Raw genomic sequence first — 17097 nt, forward strand, 5'->3', positions numbered from 1 at the left:
CCATAGTGTCCAGGGATATAGCTTCCAGGGGCCCCAAGCAAACGTTTTGTTCAAACTCATCTGTTTTGTATGCTAGGGACTCTAGTGAATAGGCTGGACCCTGGTTTTATAGACATACAATTGATTATGTACGGTGCAATATTTATGTCCAATATGAGACATTTACTGCATTTAAGCTGATTGACCACTCTGTAAGGGTGTAAACTTTGTGGATTTGACAACTTGAAGTGCTCCTGGGTAGAATGGACCCCCTTTTACTGTGACACAACGTACAGAAAATTGTGTACGGTGCAATATGTATGTCCAATTTGAAAAGATGATTGGATATAAGCTGATTGGCCACTCTTTAAGGGGCGCAAAATGAGCAGCGACGCTCCTCCGGGTGTAAACTCTGTGGATTTGGAAACTAGAAGTGCTCCGGAGTAGAATGGATGCCCCTTTTACTTCGACACAACATACAGGCAACAATATATGGTGCAATATGTATGTCCAAAATGAAAAACATACTGCAATTCAGCAGATTGGTGCCTCTTTAAGGGGTGCAAAATGAGCAGCGATGTTCCTCTGGGTGTATCCTCTGTGGATTTGGAAACTAGAAGTGCTCCTGAGTATGCGACACAATGTACAGGCAATTAGGTCCAATATGAAAAACGTACGGAACATCATGCAATACGAATGGGGTAAATAACAATGGAATTTAAATGTGCTTTCTAAAGATAATAATAAGACTATTATGAATATTGTTATGACTATTAATATTATTATCATTAGATTATTGTTATTATCATAATTTTTTTAATGACAACGGCCTATAGAGTACCACATTATGAGTCATAATATCCGTAAAACCTAGCGGTCAAACAGGGAAATGTTTCCAATAGTTTTTACACCATTCATTTTTCCCATAGGGAATTTTAGAAACACTTAAAATAAGGGCTGTGTTTCGTGTAGGCTTACCCTGGCATGACATTTTGATAACTGTTTAAATCTCTCTAGGACAAACTAACCTTTATCAATACATTTCTAGGTTGTTGATTTGTATGTTTTGGGTTTTAGCTGAGATTATTCTTTAGAGTCAAGTGTATTTGTCCTCAGTTTTTCCTTGACTAGCACCATTCATTCTCACTGTCTAATTCTAACATTATAACGTGTAATAGTACTTGTATCCCCTAGTGAATTGGGAGAGAGTGAAGTAATTGCCATATAAGAGCCAACATCTTTTTTTTGCGTCAGTGGTGCCTGCCAGCAGTAATTGTCTCTGATTAATTGAGAGATTCAAGGAGCTATCATCTTAATTACATTACTTTTAACTCTGTTAAAAAATATAATCAATGCTATAATATTATTTTTGCTATTAAGCCTATTAACTTTTTTGATATTGGTAAACAAAATTCTAAGTCTGCTAACGAAATGTTATGAATTTTGACCATTTGTACAATTTATCATCTTCATTGCAGGACTTATTTTGAAGGGAAATCGCGGAGGTCAGGCCTTATTTATAGAAGTGTCATGGAACTGAGGGTGGATGGAAGGTCTGGGATGGATTCGAAGACGGAGCAGGTGAGCCACTGGGTGGACATGGGGTTGGAAGTCTTTGTTACCGGGTCTAAGGCTATAAAGGCCACCCCATCAGGGAGCCACAGGGACATTTGTTCGATAGTCCCTGGCTGTCCCACAAAACATCAAGGGTGGAGGTTCTGGTGTAGGGCGGCATGCTCCAATGGTCACAAGAGAAGGAAGGTGAAGCGTTTGTCTTGCCAGCTGGAGGTGGAAGGCCTGGGTTGTTATGATGGCCACCAGAGGGCATCTTGGAGGTTGTACCCTTGTCACAGGAGAGGAGCCTGAAGGGCATACTGGTCACTGTAGAGGAAAGACCAGGGCGTGGCATGCTGACCACTGGAGAGGGGAGGACTGGAGGTGGCACGCTGGAGATGGTAGACCTGGATTTGGTGGCACTCTTGCCACAGAGGAAAGGCCTGGAGGTCGTGGCTCTCTGGCCACTAAAGGGGGTTGCTTGGTTGCTGGAGCTGGGATGACAACTTAGACCGGACATTGATAGGTGGCCTACTGGAGCAGAGCCTGATTGGTGGCTCCCTAGATTGGAGCCAGATTGGTGGCTCCCTGGGTCGGAGCCAGATTGGTGGCTCCCTGGATCGGCGCAAGAGAATGATGCTTGGCAGAGTTTGGTGCGCTGGCTACATGAGGGGGGCTTGGAGGAACCAAAGGCTGAACGGGATGGGAACTTGATGGGGGTGATGGCCACTGTACCTGCTACTCCAGGAGGTTGCCATTTTTCTGCAGGCTTGCGTTGTTTGCCTGTATTGTCTGGTTGCTTGATGTCTGTTAACATCTCTAGCAGTAACTGGTATTGAAAGAGGGTGAAGAGTTCTTCATACCTCTGATCTGTGTGTGTTTTGAAGGCGTTTGGGGAGGATTCCTACATCTACATCTGGTAGGTTGTCTGCTTCCATGGCAGCAGTCTTATCCACGATGAAGGGCCATGAAGAAAAGGATTAACCTAAATTGGACTGTAAGTTAGGTTCAGGACTGTTGCTACCGCTATGGTACATCAGTCGGGATGTTAGAGGAATGAGGAGCAGGAATCCAATGCTTGATTTTATTACACACGCACAGATACAGAGCCCATTGGGTTGTTTGGAGGTTATGGAATTGTGATTTCGACAGAAGGGAGACAGACATTAGCATACAAGCAGTGTTGTAGTAGGTCTGGAGACCTCATAGAGTGTCTCGGTCTTGTTTCGGTGTCTGATACAAATGTAATCTTCATTCAGTCAGCGCATAAAACCGCTTCTCCAGGCAAAATATCTACACTCCTTTCTTGAAACATTAATACAGTAGCTTAACAGCCTTCACATCTATTATAGACATGTTTGCGCAGTGGTGAAGCTATAGGCCTCCAGTGTGTGACAGGTTCGTGATTCTGAAAGGACAGCAACCATAATACCAGCGCACTCATGTAGGAGAGTGCACTCTTTGTAAAACACAAAGGGTCAGTGGTGTAGTGGAGGCTATGCACAAGTATACACTTTTTTCAGTGGGCATTGCGTATACTCACTTCTTAATCTCTACTGATGCGTATCAAAGTCGTTTAGTGGAGGTATACGATTACTCAATTTATCAAAAGAGAAATCATGCACAAAATAGCCTACACAATCACAAAGCATTAGTTGTTGATCTTGATGTTCATAGCTGAGGGAGAGAGAGCTTCCCTTTTCAGGGTTGTTTGATCAATAGAGCTGTAAAGTTCCCAAATGTAAGAGGACTCCCAGGGTGTTTACATATTTGCAGAAATCTATTCAGGTGTATTTTGTGGCTTTTGGAGTATGCGTTCTAATGATCTAAAGTCACGCTGTTGCAACTGCCTGTAAACACACAGTCTAGTTCAAAGTGAAGGATGGCAGGCCCATGTGGCAAATGGCTTGTTTGTATAAAGGCCTACTGTAGCTCTGATTGGCTATAGCGCACCGATCCTGGATGGTTTTATTTGGTTTTATTTACTGCAGTGTCTATTAATTGTCCAAACGCACGGCCGCTTTCCTACTCTATATTGCTACAGAATTTTCACTAATGCCTTAGTGTACGTAATTCCCAAATATTCTAAGAATTTATTAAAAAGTGAAATTGACCATATCTAAGTACTCGCTTGTCAGAAAATGTTTTAAAAAGTGTAATATTCTTCCTGGGGGTGTATATTAACAGATATGAATAACATTTCATGTTGCTAAAATGCTGTCAGTTCCACTTTAAATGTAATAATGTTTCATACACAAGTTATTTTCAAAGAGATGGCTAACAACAGCAAGCATGCTGCAATAAAAAAACACAGTTCCACTCCCCAGATGATGATCATTTGAAACTCAATTTCTTGTTGAAAGTTATTTTTGAAAAGGAAGAAGCTAACAAATTAGCAACAACATTCTCTTTGATAACACCTGCTGAAGCCATTGCAAACTAGCTGACAACAAACACCCCATACAGAACCATTCAGTCGATATAATCGAGAACAATCAGAAATCCCGCGATATGAATCAGACAGTGGATTGCCGCCTGACCCACTAGTTGGTCAGAAGGTTCAAATCAATGTTTCATATCGTAATTTCCAAGTAGGTGGTAATGATAATTTGTATTGTGCTATAACTGAAACTATAAGATCTTCTGATATGCCCTTTCCCTTTGTCAAAGGTACGCAATGGATTTTTAAAAGTGTTTTACCCCGGGATAGCCCGCTAATATGACCCATAGTAGGGAAGAACATTTCTTGAGTGCAATTCGATCTACAGTACATCTACACCACGATATGAAATGTTGATTAGAACCTTCTGATCAACTAGTGGGTCAGACGGCACCCCACTGTTTGATTCATATCGCATGATTTCTTATGATAGTTGTCGATTATATCGACTGATTGCAATTGTATCGGGTGCAACAAAAGCTAGCTAGCTAGACCTGTGGGAAACTACTGTTCGCTATTGCACAGTGATCTGTAAGCCTTCAAGAAGGCAGAAGTTTCCATTCGTTTTTGTAAAAATGTGATTGGTTGATTCCACTGTCACTCAGAAAATTTGCCCTAATACAGTTTAATGGCAGACGCCTTTATCTATCTTCTGATGGCCTAGCTAATGGCGGACTTAGCTAACTAGATTTATCTCCCCAGAGACCAGCAAAGAAAAATCCTGATTGGATCTTTTTTCTCTTACGTGTTAACCCTTTCCTTTCCAACACCATCTGAAGAGATTAAATCAGAACATCATTCAAAATTATAATATAATTATCATTATTATAATAATTATTTAAAAAATCCTTAGCCCTTCTCTGAAGGCATAGAAGGCCCATTGTTCCCCACTGTGTTTGGGTTAGTAATAATTTGTAGAGTGGCTCTATTTTCCCTCAGCTTGCATTTTTTTGACTTTTTTGAATGTCTAAAGAATCCATATGTTGTTCTGAAATATGTACACAGAAATACTGGACAGTTTGACCTCTTATTATGGTGGTGATTTGACAAAATTACAATCGTGGTCTTGAATTGGACTCGCATTTTTCTGGTCTGTCTTGACTTGGCCTCGGACCCCTTGTCCCCCTCGCGGTCTCGGTCTTTACTCGGTCTCACCTCCCTCCGGTCTTGGTCTTGACACTGACTCGATTTTCTATATGTGGTCTCGAACACAACACTGCATGGCTTCTACATCTACAACTGTGATTCTACATCTACAACTGTGCTTCTACATCTGCATTGCTTGCTATTTGGGGTTTTAGGCTGGGTTTCTGTATAGCACTTTGTGACATCTTCTGATGTAAAAAGGGCTTTATAAATACATTTGATTGATTGACTGACCGTGCCAAACTATATAAGAGAATTAACTGAAATGTAAAGGCTAAGAAACACATGGTATTTATAAGCTGTACTTGCAATAAGGAAAGTGTGCTAAGGATGACAGCAGCATACCAAACAGTCTACATGGAATCACCAGCACAACTGAAAGCTAAAGGAAAAACTGCAACCTAAATAGTTCAGGAATGTCAATTAGTTCAGTGGGAACAGGTGTAGTAATTAGCCAGGGAAGGGTGTGGCCAGAGTAGATGGAAAACCTGGTAGCTACCATGAGCCTTTGTAACACAAATAAATGGGCCCATTTTAGATTAGAAATACATAGTTTTTGCTTTAAAAACATGGCGTTACTGTTTTGTTTCCTCTGGCCAGAGGGGATTAGAGTACATAGGCTTCTCTAGGCTACCTGCAGCTGTGGTTGCTACAGTTGATCAGACTGAAGGACAGATTATTTGTGCACGAGTAAACAAATCATGAAGCAAATCAGTATAAACAACAGCACTTTGTCCATCTTTTCAATGCTTTTGTGTCAAAAAAATATATTAAGCCATATCAAAAGTGCTTGGACAAATGCAAGCTAGCCACACGTTTTCCGTTTGCCATGCTGTGCTGATCTCCGCCACGTGGATAGATGGAAATCGCCACACAATGCTACACATAAAGAAACATATCCTATACAGTGCATTTGGAAAGTATTCAGACCCCTTGACTTTTTCGACATTTTGTTACATTACAGCCTTATTCCATAATATACACTGCTCAAAAAAATAAAGGGAACACTTAAACAACACAATGTAACTCCAAGTCAATCACACTTCTGTGAAATCAAACTGTCCACTTAGGAAGCAACACTGATTGACAATAAATTTCACATGCTGTTGTGTAAATGGAATAGACAACAGGTGGAAATTATAGGCAATTAGCAAGACGCCCCCAATAAAGGAGTGGTTCTGCAGGTGGTGACCACAGACCACTTCTCAGTTCCTATGCTTCCTGGCTGATGTTTTGGTCACTTTTGAATGCTGGCGGTGCTTTCACTCTAGTGGTAGCATGAGACGGAGTCTACAACCCACAGAAGTGGCTCAGGTAGTGCAGCTCATCCAGGATGGCACATCAATGCGAGCTGTGGCAAGAAGGTTTGCTGTGTCTGTCAGCGTAGTGTCCAGAGCATGGAGGCGCTACCAGGAGACAGGCCAGTACATCAGGAGACGTGGAGGAGGCCGTAGGAGGGCAACAACCCAGCAGCAGGACCACTACCTCCGCCTTTGTGCAAGAAGGAGCAGAAGGAGCACTGCCAGAGCCCTGCAAAATGACCTCCAGCAGGCCACAAATGTGCATGTGTCTGCTCAAACGGTCAGAAACAGACTCCATGAGGGTGGTATGAGGGCCCGACGTCCACAGGTGGGGGTTGTGCTTACAGCCCAACACCGTGCAGGACGTTTGCCAGAGAACACCAAGATTGGCAAATTCGCCACTGGCGCCCTGTGCTCTTCACAGATGAAAGCAGGTTCACACTGAGCACATGTGACAGACGTGACAGTCTGGAGACGCCGTGGAGAACGTTCTGCTGCCTGCAACATCCTCCAGCATGACCAGTTTGGCGGTGGGTCAGTCATGGTGTGGGGTGGCATTTCTTTGGGGGGCCGCACAGCCCTCCATGGGCTCGCCAGAGGTAGCCTGACTGCCATTAGTTACCGAGATGAGATCCTCAGACCCCTTGTGAGACCATATGCTGGTGCGGTTGGCCCTGGGTTCCTCCCAATGCAAGACAATGCTAGACCTCATGTGGCTGGAGTGTGTCAGCAGTTCCTGCAAGAAGAAGGCATGGATGCTATGGATTGGCCCGCCCGTTCCCCAGACCTGAATCCAATTGAGCACATCTGGGACATCATGTCTCGCTCCATCCACCAACGCCACGTTGCACCACAGACTGTCCAGGAGTTGGCGGATGCTTTAGTCCAGGTCTGGGAGGAGATCCCTCAGCAGACCATCCGCCACCTCATCAGGAGCATGCCCAGGCGTTGTAGGGAGGTCATACAGGCACGTGGAGGCCACACACACTACTGAGCCTCATTTTGACTTGTTTTAAGGACATTACATCAAAGTTGGATCAGCCTGTAGTGTGTTTTTCCACTTTAATTTTGAGTGTGACTCCAAATCCAGACCTCCATGGGTTGATAAATTTGATTTCCATTGATCATTTTTGTGTGATTTTGTTGTCAGCACATTCAACTATGTAAAGAAAAAAGTATTTAATAAGAATAGTTCATTCATTCAGATCTAGGATGTGTTATTTTAGTATTCCCTTTATTTTTGAGCAGTGTATATATTTTTTTTTATTATCTCATAGCAAAGGGTCTGAATTCTTATGTAAATAAGGGGTTTCTGTTTTTTTATTTTGAATAAATTAGCAAAATAAAAATGAACAGTTTTCGGGCCTCCCTGGTGGCGCAGTGGTCTAAGGCACTGCATCGCAGTGCTAGCTGTGCCACCAGAGATTCTGGGTTCGAGCCCAGGCTCTGCTGCAGCCGGCCGCGACCGGGAGGCTCATGGGGCGACGCACAATTGGCCCAGCGTCGTCCAGGTTAGGGAGGGTTTGGCCGGCAGGGATATCCTTGTCTCATCGCGCACTAGCGACTCCTGTGGCGGGCCGGGCGCAGTGCACGCTGACCGGGTCGCTAGGTGTACGGTGTTTCCTCCGACACATTGGTATGGCTGACTTCCGGGTTGGATGTGCGTTGTGTCAAGAAGCAGTGCGACTTGGTTGGGTTGTGTTTCAAGCTCCCTCTATAAGCTCCAAATAGTTCAAAACTCAGCAGCCCAACTCCTCACCCTCACAAAGTCCTGGCAGCACATCAACCCTATCCTCTGTGAACTCCACTGGCTCCCTGTTTCCTAACGTATTGATTAGAAGATCCTCTTGCTGACCTGCAAAGCCCTTCACCACCTTGCCCCCCCCCCCCCCCTTACCTCTGACCTTCCTCTCCCCTACCAACCCACACGTGCAATCCGTTTCATTACAGCAGGCCACCTTGTCATCCCCAGTATGACGCTTCGGACCTTCGGCGACAGTTTCTTCTCCAAGGTTTCTCCAAGGTTTCTCCTCCGAGGCTCTGGAACTCCCTTCCTCCAGCCATCCGTGACCCTGAGTCCCCAGTCCCCCCACCCCCGCACCCGCGCCCTCACACAAACACACACATAGAAGCAAAGCAATACACTACACTACTCTCCTCTCTGCACCATACTAAGCACCACCAAACCCAAACCCTTACCCTACCCCGTTACCCTAAACCGGGTTCGTATCCTAACCCCAATACCACCCCTTACCCTAAACCCGGGTTCGTATCCAAATCCCAACCCTACCCTCCCCATACACTGATACATCACACTCTTTCCCTTCTTTGAGCCCACACCTCTTTTTGTTCATGTTGTTGTTTAGTCTGATGTTGTTTTGTTTTGACTCCTGTTTTTTTAAATTTAAATCACGATTGTAAACCGACTTTGGATCCTTGAAAAGCACTACACTAGTAAAAAAATAGCACCACACTCAGTATGTACACTGAGTGTACATAACATTAGGAACACCTTCCTAATATTGAGTTGCACCCCACTTTGCCCTCAGAACAGCCTTCATTTGTCGAGGCATGGACTTTACAAGGTGTCAAGCGTTCCACAGGGATGCTGGCCCATGTTGACTCCAATGCTTCCCACAGTTGTGTCAAGTGTCCTTTGGGTGGTGGACCATTCTTGATAAACACGGGAAACTGTTGAGTGTGAAATACCCAGCAGCGTTGCAGTTCTTGACACACTCAAACCTGTGTGCCTACCATACCCCGTTTAAAGGCACTTTAATATTTTGTCTTGCCCACTAAATGGCACACATACACAATCCGTCTCAAATGTCTCAAGGCATAAAAATCTTTATTTAACCTGTCTCCTCCCCTTCATCTACACTGAAGTGGATTTAACAAGTGACATCAATAAGGAATCATATATTTCACCTGGATTCACCTGGTCAGTCTAATATGGAAAGAGCTTTGAATGTTTTGTACACTCAGTGGATATGGTCACTTATAATAAATAGCTCTTAAATTACAGAGGCATACCTGAAGTTATTGTCTTGCTAACTAACTCTCATACTATTTTACATTATTAAGTGTTGTGGGTAATTCCATTTATTTCTTAATTTTGTTTTCTCTTGATGCTGCAAGGTCTGTCACAGCTACTTGAAATGTGATCTGGTGTAAAGACCTATAGCCTATAACTCAGAATGTTGCTCAACAAAACCAGAATAGGTTAGCTAAACCTACATTTTGATTAGGCTTATTGGGAATTATAACCTAATAACATTGTTATGGTTTTTAATTTTACCAGACAGATCCACAGAATGGCGCTATATGCATGTGCTACATTAGGTTGAGACCACTATCGCTAAAAGTTTTCCCAAAGATTATGGTAACTAAACCTTTATCTGTGGTTTTCCTATTAAACTTTTAGGATGAAATGAAAGATTTTTTTATACTTCACGCTTTTTGCTGAGCTATTGTTCAACTGGCTACATGAGTGACTTTTGGATAAACAATTTCACATCCAACTGAGCAAGGCAATGCAAAGCCTATATTTTTATAGGGTCAATGAATGTTATGAATTGTGTTGGACTAGTGGTAAACCATCGGCACTGACAAACAGCCTGTTAAAGGGCACAAACAATCTGATGTGACATTAGAAATGAGACTGCAGTCCCTAACGATAAATGTCCTCCTATCTTAACCTATACAGCATCCTGCAGAGAGAGAGAGAGAGAATAGTTTACCATGTTTTTTTCCTGGTGTTTCTCAGGTTCAGATGTGGTCAGAGACCTGAATAATAGATGGATGGTTTACAGTTAAAAAATTCTGATTGATTGCTCCTGTCCGCCTGACAAAGATTCTTTGCTCAATCCCAAAAGTATTGACCACTCCTGTTCTCTCTCCTGCATAGCAATGTCCACCAGACCACCACATCCTCCCCCATCTTGCTCTGTCTTCCTCCCTCTCCCTCTGTCTATACCACTCCCCTCCACTCCAAAAAGGTCAATATCATCCGTTAAATCCGAATTTGCTGACTGCTTTGCATTATTTATCAACATGGAGAGAGAAGCAGCTATATTAAAAGCTCAACTGACTCTTTGTCTCTCGCTCAATTATTTTCATGATGATCATTCTTACTCTGTGTATTTGTCTTTTGGCAATTGGACAGCACTATGAATATAATGAATACGAGACAGAGTTGGTAGATTTGGTACTCTTCTTTTGTCTTCCCCTCATCTCATTGTGGTGTGTGTGCTTCCATTTCTGCTCTCCAATCCTATTTCCTGTCCTGTCCAATGGCACTGGCGACTTCCCTAGCGAAGCAGACAGAAGAACAGAGGAGCATTTTTTGGGCTGTTCGCTCTTCTGCCCTGATTTAAACTTCCAAGCAAAGCAAGGACACTGAACTAAAAAATGTTGGGAACCATCCTCTGTGAATATGTGAGTTTCTTCCTGTCATTCCCCTCTCTCGTCTATAGTGAGAGGTCCAAGGCATAATCACTCAAACAAACAGTAGTAAATTAAAATATACTATATATACCACTTAACCCTAAAAACACAACTATTTACTGACAAAACCCCCCACAATTTACCATGATTTCAGTGTTAATATGGAGGAATGAATTTTACAGTATGTACCCTCAAAAGATATAGATATGGAACCACCCCAGATTTGACCAAGTCAGCCACTATAACTAAAAAATAACAAAAAAGAGTACATTCATATTAAGCTTTAAGTCAACGTCTCTATATCAAGTTTCAGATGCAATTGGAACTGAGTTGGTAGCCCATAGCGCAGCGCAGTGCAGTGGTGATTTTAGCATGTAAATCTTGGTGGGGCAAAAACAAAAGTGGTATGCATGCCAGCAAAGCCACTACACAACACTAAACAATACATTCATTGCACTATAACGGTGCCCACAAACTGTTAGGGCCTACATAAAGCTGTCCCAACAGCAGTCCCAACACCTTACCACTGCTACACCTGGCTATCAGCGGAGCCTTGTCTGGCAGCAAAACAGTTAACGCAGCCTCATTTACTGCCTTTTAAAAAAACATAGCTGATTTGGCTGACTTGCTTAAACAAATGTGGTTTCTACTGACAATTGAGATGTACAAACTATGGCATAAGGGGACGAGAAGCGGATAAGAGGCAATCCATAATTTTGATTAATCAAATCAAATGTATTTATAAAGCCCTTCTTACATCAGCTGAGAACACATTAATGAGCGAGCTAGGACGGACGTAGTCAATATCAATAACTACTTGTTCATCACTTTTGAAATGTACAGCAACAGAATTCAGAACATGGGCCGTTCTTGCAGTGTTCTCACTGTGCACAAAGTCAGAACCTTAGGATAAATGAAAGGGGCATATAAGCAGACAATGAAAGCTCTTACAATATTCGATGATTACATTTCTCAAAAACAGGTTATAGGCTACTTGTGCACCACCAAGTCAGAACAGTAGGCGAAATTAAGAGGTGAAAATATACCAAATTATTAGGGTGAGGCACATGGACTACTAACAGCTTACTACACAACATACACTTAGTTTTACTTTCTTAGCTACAGTATACATATCTCCCTGGCATATTACATCATTTATGCAGCAGCATACAATACATTTTGGACTCACCTTGTTTTGCTGTGCTCACTTGAACAGGAAGGTGGCGCAGCGGTCCTTCGTGGGCAAATTTGTCATCAAACTTTGTCATCAAAGTCTGCCATTCTCTGGATTTATGGCACTTTCAAGACAACTGGGAACTCACAAAAAAAAGGTTGAATCATGATGACGTCAGGGATCTTCAGGTCCTAGTTCTAGAAAGAGGCTTGAGTTCTGGATTTACAATTCCGAGTTGTATTTTCCCAGTTCTCCAGAGTTCCCAGTTGTCTTGAACTCACTAAAGTCAGATTTTGCAGTTCTGAGTTAACAGTTGTTTTGAGGGCAGCACAAATCATGCTTCATTGACAGCATGGCCAATGTTGAATGTTTATCATTTTAAACTAGGAAAAGAGACCCTTAATCTTAGACTCCACTGAATAGCAAACTAATGATTGCTTTGCAGTTAGCCACTGATTCCTTCCAAACCACTCATTGTTGAATTTGCAATTTCCAACTTGTTGTGAAATGTTTATGTCCAATGGCCGATGAGCCCTGATACATTTATCTATAATTTCTCTTCATTATTTCTCTTTATATGACAAGGATTAAAAGGGTTTGCCAGTAGATTGTCGACTTGATTCATGATGATGACTGCAAGCGAAGATTTTTAAAATAAAAAATTTCTTGGTAGGTCGATGTCCATGCATCGAATGGATTGAATGGGGTAGGAGTCGAGGGAAAACAAATAAGTGCTACCAAATATAACAATATGCATTTCATAAATATTTGAATAAAGTTTTGCAGGTGTGTTTAATACGTTTTATGTACACACTTTATTAAAATATTTATGAAATGCATATTGTTATATTTGGTAGCACTTATTTGTTTTCCCTCCACTCCTACCCCATTCGATGCATGGAACAGATGTGGGTGGAGCTAGGTCTACATAAGGGTGCTAATTTAAAAAACTCACAAAAGCTCTGTCGATGGCTGTGAGGCCGATAGTATCACTGCTCTTTAATAGGCTTTACCTATTAACCTATTTTCCTCTTTTTTTCTCTTTTTATTCAACTGTTACCATGCACCTGCAAAAAAAGGTAGCTCAGATGTGCGAGTGCCTTTTGAATTTTGAAAGTAGGATGTTGACTAAGATGGCCCCGAAGAGGATGGCTGCAGTTTTACATGCTCCTGACCAATTGTGCTATTTTGTTTGTTTTTTTTAGTGTTTTTTGAAATTTATTTTGTACATAATGTTGCTGCTACTGTCTCTTATGACCGAAAATAACTTCTGGACATCTGAACAGCGATTACTCACCATGAACATGAAGAAGCTTTTTCCTTTAACGAGTCCAACGAGAAGTATATACTGCTCTTACGGGAACATGCCCTAATCGCCGTCATTTGCATGAAGAAAAGACAGAGGAAAAGAGGACGCAGATCGGGCTGCCTTCTGAAAATGTCACACCCTGATTTGTTTCACCTGTTCTTGTGCTTGTCTCCAACCCCTCCAGGTGTCGCTTATTTTCCCCAGTGTATTCATCACTGTGTTTCCTGTCTCTCTGTGCCAGTTCGTCTTGTATGTTTTCAAGTTAACCAGCGTGTTTTTCCCGTGCTCCTGTTTTCTATTCTCTTTTTCTAGTCTTCACGGTTTTGACCCTTGCCTGTTTTTCTGGACTCTGTACCCGCCTGCCTGACCCTTCTGCATGCCCGGATTTCGAGCCTGTCTGCCACTCTTTACCTCTTGGACTCAGAACTGGTTTTGACCTTTTGCCTGTCCACGGCCATTCTCTTGCCTACTCCTTTTGGATTATAAATAAACAACAAACCATCTGCCTCGTGTGTCTGCATCTGGGTCTCGCCTTGTGCCCTTATAGAGAATCCGTAGGCGAGTGAGTAAACTCCCTCTGCCATCCATGCTACTTGCTAACATGCAGTCATTGGAAAATAAAATTGATGACTTACGATTATCCTACCAACAGGACATTAAGAACTGTAATATCTTATGTTTCACCGAGTTATGGCTGAACGACGACACGGATAATATAGAGCTGGCGGGATTTTCCATGCACCGGCAGAACAGAGATGCCACGTCTGGTAAGACGATGGGTGGGGGTATGTCTTTTTGTCAATAACAGCTGGTGCGCGATGTCTAATACTAAATAAGTCTCGAGGTATTGCTCGCCTGATGTAGAGTACCTTATGATAAGCTGTAGACCACGCTATCTACCACGACAGTTCTCATCTATATTATTTGTAGCCGTCTATTTACCACCACAGACCGATGCTGGCACTAAGACCGCACTCAACCAACTCTAAACGGCCATAAGCAAACAAGAAAATGCTTATCCAGAAGCAGCACTCCTAGTGGCCAGGGACTTTAATGCAGGCAAACAAATCAGTTTTACCAAATTTTTACCAGCATGTCACAAGTGCAACAAGAGGGGGAAAAAACTCTAGACCACCTTTACTCCACACGCAGAGATGCATATAAATCTCTCCCCCGCCCTCCATTTGGAAAATCACGAAGTACCAGTGACTCGGAAGTGGTCACATGACGCGGATGCAACGCTACAGGACTGTTTTGCTAGCACAGCCTGGAATATGTTCCGGGATTCATCAAATCAAATCAAGTTTATTTTATATAGCCCTTCGTACATCAGCTAATATCTCGAAGTGCTGTACAGAAACCCAGCCTAAAACCCCAAACAGCAAGCAATGCAGGTGTAGAAGCACGGCATCCAATGCCGTGCTTCTACCAATGGCATCGAGGAGTATACCACCTCAGTCATCGGCTTCATCAATAAGTGCATCGACGACGTCGTCCTCACAGTGACCGTACGTACATATCCCAACCAGAAGCCATGGGTTACAGGCAACATCCGTTTCAATCTAAAGGCTTGAACTGACGCTTTCAAGGAGCGGAACACTAATCCGGACGCTTATAAGAAATCCCGGATGAACCATCAAAAAGCAAAGCGTCAATACAGGATTAAGATTGAATCCTACTACACCGGCTCTGACGCTCATCGGATGTGGCAGGGCTTGAAAACTATTACGGACCACAAAGAGAAACCCAGAGGCGAGCTGCCCAGTGACGTGAGCCTACCAGACGAGCTAAATGCCTTTTATGCTTGCTTCGAGGCAAGCAACCCTTAAGCATGCACGAGAGCACCAGCTGTTCTGGATGACTGTGTGATAATGCTCTCCACAGGCGATGTGAGTAAGATCTTTAAACAGGTCAACATTCACAAAGCCGCGGGGCCAGATGGATTACCAGGACGTGTACTCAAAGCATGTGCTGACCAACTGGCAAGTGTCTTCACTGACATTTTCAACCTCTCCCTGACTAAGTCTGTATTACCTACATGTTTCAAGCAGATCACCATAGTCCCTGTGCCCAAGGAAGCGAAGGTAACCTGCCTAAATTATTACCGCCCCGTAGCACTCGCGTCGGTAGCCATGAAGTGCTTTGAAAGGCTGGTCATGGCTCACATCAACAGCATCTTCCCGGATACCCTATACCCACTCCAATTCGCATACCTTCCCAACAGATCCACAGATTACGTAATCTCAATCGTACTCCACACTGCCCTTTCCCACCTGGACAAAAGGAACACCAAACACGACTCCAACACTATCATTAAGTTTGCTGATGAAACAACAGTGACAACGATGAGACAGCCTATAGGGAGGAGGTCAGAGAACTGGCAGAAGGGTGCCAGGACAACAACCTCTCCCTCAATGTGAGCAAGACAAAGGAGCTGATTGTGGACTACAGGAAAAGGCGGTCCGAACAGGCCCCAATTAACATCAATGGGGCTGTAGTGGAGCGGGTCGAGAGTTTCAAGTACCTTGGTGTCCACATCACCAGCGAACTATCCATGGTCCAAACACACCAAGACAGTCGTGAAGAGGGCACAACAAAACCTTTTCCCCTCAGGAGACTGAAAAGATTTAGCATGGGTCCCCAGATCCTCAAAAAGTTCTACAGCTGCACCATTGTGAGCATCCTGACCGGTTGCATCACCGCCTGGTATGGCAACTGCTCGGCATCTGACTGTAAGGCGCTACAGAGGGTAGTGCATACGGCCCAGTACATCACTGGGGCCAAGCTTCCTGACATCCAGGACCTATATAATAGGCGGTGTCAGAGGAAAGCCCATAAAATTGTCAGACTCCAGTCACCCAAGTCATAGACTGTGTTCTCTGCTACCGAACGGGCAAGCGGTACCGGAGCGCCAAGCTCTACCCGCAAGCCATAAGACTGCTGAACAATTAATCAAATGGCCACCGGACTATTACATTGACCATCCCCCCTCCCATTTCTTTTGTACACTGCTGCTACTCGCTGTTTATTATCTACGCATAGTCACTTCACCCTACCTACATGTACAAATTACATCAACTAACCTGTACCCCTGCACATTGACTCGGTACCGGTACCCTGTGTATATAGCCTCGTTATTGTTATGTTATTGTGTGACTTTTTATAATTATATAATATTTTTTACTTTAGTTTATTTGGTAAATATTTTCTTAACCAACAGTGCAGTTCAAGAAGAGTTAAGTAAGCATTACACGGTAACGTCTACACTTGTTGTATTTGGCGCATGTGACAAATAAAGTTTGATTTGACATGATCAGTCCTATCCTAGCTACTGTAGATATCACGTGATTTTACATAATTTTATCTGTGGCCAATGACCTTGAGCCTTCTTGGATGGGCACTTCTAATCTATCTCTATGGTAGCACCCAAGGGGCTTGAAGTTTTGAGCTCTACCCTTAGACTACGTATTTTCTGCTGGCTTGCCCCACCACCACAGAAAGCACTGAGCTAGGCTGAAACACCTGCATTTTGGAGCTGCCTTACTCAAGAAAAGAAAATAGACACCATATTTGTATGCAGCTTTATTAACTCAATTATATATATTTTTTTACATTGTTTGCAAAATGATATGTGACACGTATTAATGCCAAAATAACATACAAAACAGGAAATCTCCCCCCAAAATGTGTATTTTTACATTTTATTTTTTGCTAAAAATGTGAGGCTCAAAACACGCTACTGGCGCAG

The 17097-nt window shown here is 43.1% G+C and overlaps 1 protein-coding gene across 1 annotated transcript in view; it reads left to right on the forward strand.

Annotated features, from left to right (window-relative positions):
• The first annotated feature begins 1461 nt into the window (after positions 1–1461).
• LOC129867089 (uncharacterized) overlaps positions 1462–17097 on the forward strand; it is a 32753-nt gene continuing 17117 nt past the window's right edge. Inside the window, exon 1 of the mRNA XM_055940251.1 lies at positions 1462–1560. The gene's annotated coding sequence lies outside the window, so the exon portion shown is untranslated. The remainder of the gene's footprint in view (positions 1561–17097) is intronic.

Source organism: Salvelinus fontinalis, chromosome 12 (assembly GCF_029448725.1).
Source record: "Salvelinus fontinalis isolate EN_2023a chromosome 12, ASM2944872v1, whole genome shotgun sequence".
Lineage (NCBI taxonomy): Eukaryota > Metazoa > Chordata > Actinopteri > Salmoniformes > Salmonidae > Salvelinus > Salvelinus fontinalis.